The sequence below is a fragment of the Sciurus vulgaris genome, assembly GCF_902686455.1.
Source record: "Sciurus vulgaris genome assembly, chromosome: 3".
Classification (NCBI taxonomy): Eukaryota; Metazoa; Chordata; class Mammalia; order Rodentia; family Sciuridae; genus Sciurus; species Sciurus vulgaris.
Window position 1 is genome coordinate 32,181,367 of NC_136463.1, and position 7,286 is coordinate 32,188,652.

Here is a 7,286-nt window from a genome sequence, read left to right on the forward strand (position 1 = left end):
TATCCCACTCCTCAGTTTATACCCAAAGGACTTAAAATTAGCATACTATAGTAACACAGTCATATCAATGTTTATAGCAGCTCAATCCACAATAGCTAGATTGTGGAACCAATCTAGATGCTCTTCAACAGATGAATGAATCTTTGATCTATTTGATTTGACTTTTGTACAGGATGTGAGATAAGGATCTAATCTTATTCTTTTTTTTTTTTTTTTTTTTTTGCAATACCGGGGTAATCTCATTCTTCAACATAAGGATAACCAGTTTTCCTAGCACCATTTTTAAAAAACACTGTCTTTTCTGCATGTATTTTTGGCATCTTTGTCAAGTACCAGATGGCTATTATTTGTGTGGATTTGTTTCTGTGACTTTTATTCTGTACCATTGGTCTATGTATCTATTTTTATGACAATAATGTGTATTTTTTATTACTATGGATTTGTAACATAATTTGAAGTCAAGTATTATGATGTCTCTAGCATTGCTTTTTTGGCTTAGAATTGTTTTGGTTACTCTGGGTCTTTTATTCTTCCAAGTGAATTTCAGAACTGTTGCTTTCTAGTTCTGTAAAATAATGTCATTGTTCTTTGGGTGGTGATTTCTTTGAATTTGTTTATTACTTTTTGGTAGTATGAACATTTTAACAATATTAATTCTGCTTATCCTTAAACATGGGAGGTCTTTCCATCTTCTTGTGTCTTCTTCAATTTCTCTCTTCCATGTTCTATAGGTTTCTTTGTAGAGGTCTTTTACCTCTTTGGTTAGATTTGCTACTACATATTTTATTTTATTATGATTTTTAAGGCTATTGTGAATGGGATTATTTTTCTGATTTCTTTCTTGGAAGACTCATTATTGGTGTATAGGAAAGCTATTGATTTTTGTATGTTGATTTTGTAGCCTGCTGAAATTGCTTATTATCTCTAGCAGTCTGTTGATGGAGTGTTTTGGATCTTCTTAGTATAGGATCATATCATCTGCAAATGGTGATAATTTGAGTTCTTCCTTTCTTATTTTTACTCCTGTTATTTCCTTCTCTTGTCTAATCACTCTGACTAGAATTTCTAGTACCATATTGAAGAGGATTGGTGGGAGTGGGCATTCTTGTTTTTTTCCATATTTTAGAGGAAATTTTTGTTTTCAATTTTTCCCACTCGCTATGATGCTGACTTTGAGTTTGTCATATGTAACTTTCATGATGCTGTTGTGTGCTCCTTCTATCTCTAGTTTCTTCAGTGTTTTTCTCACAAATGGGTGCTGGGGGTTTTCTCAGCATTTATTGAGATGACTCTGTGATATTTTCCTTGATTCCACTTATGTGATGAATTACACTTATTGGTTTGTGTATGTTAAACCATCCTTGCATCCCTGGAATAAAACAAACTTGGTCATGATGTACAATCTTAATGTGTTAATGAATATGATTTGCAAATTTTTTTATTAAGGATTTTCCCTCTAAGTTAATCAGAGATATTCGCCTGTTGTTTTCTTTCCTTTGTGTGTCCTAACCTGGTTTTGGTATGTGATACTGGCTTCATAGAATGAATTTGGAAGTGTTTCTTTCCTTTCTATTTAATGGAATAATATGAGAAGCATTGAAATTGGTTCTTCTTTAAATGTTTGGTAGAATTCAGCTGAGAATTCATCTGGTTCTGGACTTATCTTTGTTGAAAGGCTTTTTATTACTGCTTTTATCTCACTGTCAGTTGTTGGTCTGTTTAGGTTTTCTATGTCCTCTTTATTCAGTTTTGGCAGATCATACATATCTAGACCAAATCTATTTCTGCTAGGTTTTCCAATGTATTGGAGTATAAGTTTTCAAAATAGTCCCTAATGATCCTCTGGATTTCTGTGATGTCTGTGACAATTACTTCTATTTCATTGCCAATTGTATTAATTTGAGTCATCTTTTTCTTTTGGTTAATTTGGCTAGAATGTTAACAATCTTGTTTATATTTCCCAAGAACCAAATTTTCATTTCATTGATTCTTTAATTTTTAAAAATCTCAATTTCATTGATTTATTCTGATTTTAATTCCTTCCTTCTATTTGTTTTGAAATTGGTTTGTTCTTTTTCAAGGGTCTTGAGATGCATCATTAGATTGTTATTTGGGATCTTTCTGATTTTCTTATGTAGGTGCTCATAGGTACAAACTTTTGTGTCAGAGGTTCTGGTATGTTGTATCATTATTCTTGTTTGAGTCTATGATTATTTGAATTTCTCTTCTGATTTTTTTCTATCAACTGTTTATCATTCTAAAGTGTGTTGTTTGATCTCCACATGTTTATATGTTTTTTGTAGGTTTTTTGATGTTGATTTCACATTTTATTTTCTTATGATCATATAAGATGCAAGAAATTGTATCACTTTTATTTGGATTGGCTTAGGACAGCTTTGTTGCTTAAAGTATGATCATTTTAGAAGAGGTTCCATGCGTTGCTGAGAATAAAGTGTGTTTGACTGCCCTTGGATAAAACAATATATATAGATGTCTGTTAAGTTCTTTTGTTATAATATTTTTCTGGTTCAAAGAGTGTTTGCTGAAATTATGTCTATATGACCTATCTATTGGTGGGAGAGGTGCGTTGAAGTCACCCAGTGTTATTGTTCTGGAGTCTCTCTGAGTCTTTGAGTCTGTTTTATGTAATTAAGTGCACCAACATTTGAGGCATAAATGTTTACTATTGTTATATTTTCTTAGAGGATTGTCCCTTTAATAGGATAAAGTGAACTTCTCTGTCTCTTCTGATTAATTTTGTCTTGAATTATGCTTTATTGGAAAGGAGAGCAGTTACTCCTCTTTATTTTCAGACCCCATTTTCCATTGTATATCAATTTTCATTCTTTTACTTTCAGCCTTTGACTGTCATTGTCTATAAGGTAGGTCTCTTGCAAATAACATATAGTTTGGTCTTGTTTTTAATCCAGTCTGCCAGTCTGTATTTTATAATTGAAGAGTAGAGAACATTTACATTCAGTGTTATTATAGAGAGATGTTTATTAATGCCAGCCATTTTTATTTATTTTTAATGTTTAATTTGGTTCTGTTTCTCATTTTATTTGCTATGCTTCAAATGAGATTTGTTCATTTGTGAGCTCTGGGAACTGTTTATGATTTTTTCCAGGTGGAGTATTTCTTTAAATAAATTCTGTAATGCTTAGTAATGAGGTATTCTTTTAGTCTCTGCTTATCTTAGAGGGCTGTTACTTTTTCTTTGATTGTGAAGGATAGTTTTGCTGGATATAGCAATCTTAGTTGACAGTTATTTTCTTTCAGGACTTGGAATACATCATTCCAAGCTTTTAGAGTTTTTGCTGAGAAACTGGAAATAATTCTGATTGGCTTCTTTTAAATTTGACCTGATGTTTTTCTCTTGCAGTTTTAAAAATTCTGTCCTTGTTCTATATATTAAGCATTCTAATTGCAGTGTATCTTGGAGAAGTTCTTATTTGACCTTGTCTATTTTGGGTTCAGAATGAATTTTATATCCAGACATCCATCTCATTCTCAAAGTTTGGGAATTTTTCTGTTATTATCTACTTAAAGAAGTAATCCAGGTTGTTAGTCTGCCTCTCACAATCCTCTTCAATTCCAGTAATTCTTAAATTTGATCTCTTAATGTACCAGAATTCTTAAATATTCTGGTCATGGTTACTTCTTTTCTTTTCTTTAATACCATCTGAACGTTCAAAGCTGACCATTTTGTCTTCCAGCTCTGAGATTTTGTCTTCAACATGTCTCTCTCTCTTGAAGAAAGATTTTCAACTGAATATTTCCATGATTTGCTTGGTTCATTTTTAATATCTCTATCTTCTTATTGAATTTCTCATTCATATTCTGTACTGATTTCCTTAATTTGTTCACTTGTTTTCTGTACCTGTAGATTTCCATCACCTTACAAAAAAAAAAAAAAAAAAAGGAAACAAACAATGACAACAATCAAAACAAAGAATGTACAGCATTAAAATAAATGCCTGGTGCTTACTATGACATCTACAACACTAATTACCACAAAAGTAGCATTAGGGTAGTCAGTAGTTGCCAAAGGTAAAAAATAAATAAATAAATAGCTGTGGACTAGACGCCCTTAAACAGCAGGTGTCAACTACAGCGTCCACAGTACTACTAACCACAATGACAAGAATGGTATGAGCACAAGTTATATAAACCAAAGAGTTCCAAAAGATGGTAAAATACAATTCATTGGAAGAAAATAAAATTCGACAGGAAGGCAGAAGAAAGTTTAGAATGTTTAAAGCATGAACAGAGAGAGAATGCAGAGGAGAAATAGCAAGTAGTTATAAAGAAGCAGGAGAGAAGAGAAATAAGAGAAACTCCCCTGTTTCTCTTAGTGGGAGAAGAGAGTTGAGAAAGAGAAACAAAACAAACAAACAAAGCCCAAACCAAACCAATATAAACAAACCACAAACCTTAAACCCCAAAAGACAATGAAAAGTAATCATCATAAAATGCTAAAATGAGAAAGAATAAATACATATGTGTATCTATACCCACAAACCAATAAGCACAGCAAGAGCAGCACAAAAAGTGAGGGGAAGATTCTTAATAAGAAAAGAAACAATTATCTCCACTGAGGTGGTCAAAACATTCCATGAAGATTAATGGTCACTGCCTAGGCCCAACTGTCCTTTCCATTTCTTCTTCAGCTATGTACAGAGGCCGGGGGTGGGGGTGATGCAGAAGTAAAAACGAACAAGGGCTGGGGGTTGTCATCCCCTTCCTCTTTTAGTGTTTCTTACCAAGCTGCCAGCTGGATTGGCCTAAAACTGAAACTAGCTGAAATTGCTCTCAGCTTCCCTTCTACTTATGAGGTAGGACGGAAGGAGAAATATTTTCAGCTGGAGTTTTGTCCAGATAGCCCAGATGGATGCACTCACAGGGCAGAGCTGCTGCAGAGTTCTAAGGCGAATTCCAGCAGCTGGGTCTTAGGTGTAGTCAGACCTTAGGGGTTTTGCTGAGTAGTATCTGCTCTGGAGAGATTAGATCACCACATCAGGCAGATAGTCACTTTTGCTGTGAATCCAAGTCTTCAAAGTCTCCCAAGAATTATTACTTGTGAGGTAGGAAGTTAACCCTCCACACACTCTGCTGCCTGGGAGTAAAGCCTTTCCAGGCTTAGTCCCTGAGTCTATTCACACCTACCTGTTCAGTTTACTGACCACCTTCAGCTGGTCACGTGAGCCACCAGACTTAAAGGGAAAGCAAGGTGTACTCACTTCCATTTTTCTGACTGAACCCCCTGGATACTATCTTTGATTCCTGTTTCACATTCTGCTAGGTAGACCCTAGGCCACACAGTTGAGGCTGCTGGGACAGGATGGTAGCATTTGCTGTGATCTTTCATACTCTCACAGCGGCAAGTTGTAGCATGGCCTTCTCAGATGGTTCCCACCTCAGTTCTTTGCTTGCCAGTTGAGAAATACAGAGCATTTTTAAATACCAGTTCACTGTGCAGCCTGTGAACCAACTAAGCTCAGGACAATTTTCTGATCTACAAGTTTTTCTACAATTTGTCCTTTGTGTTTTTTTCTGTTTGTGTTATCGTTCCCTCTGTGGTAAATCAGCACTGCTGCTGCTGTGACAACTGGCATGTCTTTGGTGTATTTTGTTCTTTGTTTAAAGAAGCCAAATTTCTGAGTCTCTAAGAGACTGACTGTACAATATTGAATTTCAATGAATTCTCTTTTTCACCCACATCACTCAGAACCTGCACTCCAGCTGCTTGGATCCTGAGCTACAGAACAACTGGAAATGCAGTCTTCCTCTAATTCACCATCTTAATACAGCAAAATCCCACATTGTTATAGATATAAAGTGTTTCAAAACAAATTTGCATTAAATTCGTCAATCAAAAAATGCATGACAACTAAAAACTGTTTGTTATAGGAATGTAAGGCTGGTTTCCTATTGAAAAAACTCTATTGATATAATCCAAAATATTTATGGTTTCATAATAACTAAAGTTTATATTTATTAATTTACCTGTATTGAATATTTAAATATTTATAATCATATTAATTGAACAATCATTTAAAATATTAAACATTCACTCATGATTTAAAAAAAAAACCTCAGCCAGCTGGGAATACAAAGGAACTTCCTTGAATTGCTAAAGAACAACTGCAGAAAAGCTCTGACTAACATCATTCAGGATGAAAGACTGAATGATTCTCTATAAGATTTGGAAGAATGAAAAAATGTCTATTCTCACCACTTCTATTCAATATGTTAGTGCAATAAGACAAGAAAAAGAAATAAAAGACATACCACTTGGACAGAAAGAAATAAAACCATCACTTTTCAGAAGTGATGTGATTGTCTATGTACAAAATTCCAAGGAATCCATACACATATATACAAACAAGGTCCAGTCACAAAACTAATTAGTAAGTTTAGTGACGTCACAAATACAATGTTGACACACAAAAATCTACATATTTCCATATACTAGCATTAACAATATAAAACCCAAATTTACAACACAATAACCTTTAAAATATGTGGCTCTTAAAAATACTATTGGCCCTAATCAAACAAATGATTACATATAAACTTAAAAGAAATATACACAGAATGCATGTGCTGAAAACTATAAAACTTTAAAGTAATAAATAAAAGAAGATCTAAATAAATGGAAAGGCACACTGTATATACAGATAGAAAACTTAGCGTAGTAGAGATACCAATTCTCTCCAAGTTAACACAGATTTGTCATCAAAATTCCAGTGAGGTGTTTGAAGATAGAAACCACCTGATTCTAAAATTTATATTGTGTGTCAAAAGAAACTAGAATAGCTAAAACAAATTGGGAAAAGAAGAACAAGGTTGAGGGAAACTCTATTTGATTTTAAGAGGTACTATCTATACACAGTATAGTTGTGGAAGAGGGATAGGCAGATGAATGAAACAGAACATAATCCAGATACAGACTCACACAAACACAGCCAATGTGTGCTTTTGAACAAAGCGGCAAAAGCAATTCACTGAAGAAAAGATAGTCTCTTCAAAAAATATTGTTGAATCAATTATAAATAGACAGACAAAGTGAACCTTGACAATTTCACCTTAAACAAAAATTCAGACAAAATTAATGTAAAACACTGAACTATGAAATGCACTAGATATGTGAATGTGACTAAGATCTAAACAGTGGAGTTCAGAAGTGGTTCTCCATGCTCTGTTTTTCTTCTGACTGGCTAGAAAGAAGGAGAAACCCCTCAGGGCCACTTAGGAGCTGTGGGTTGCAGATGATAATGTCCAGG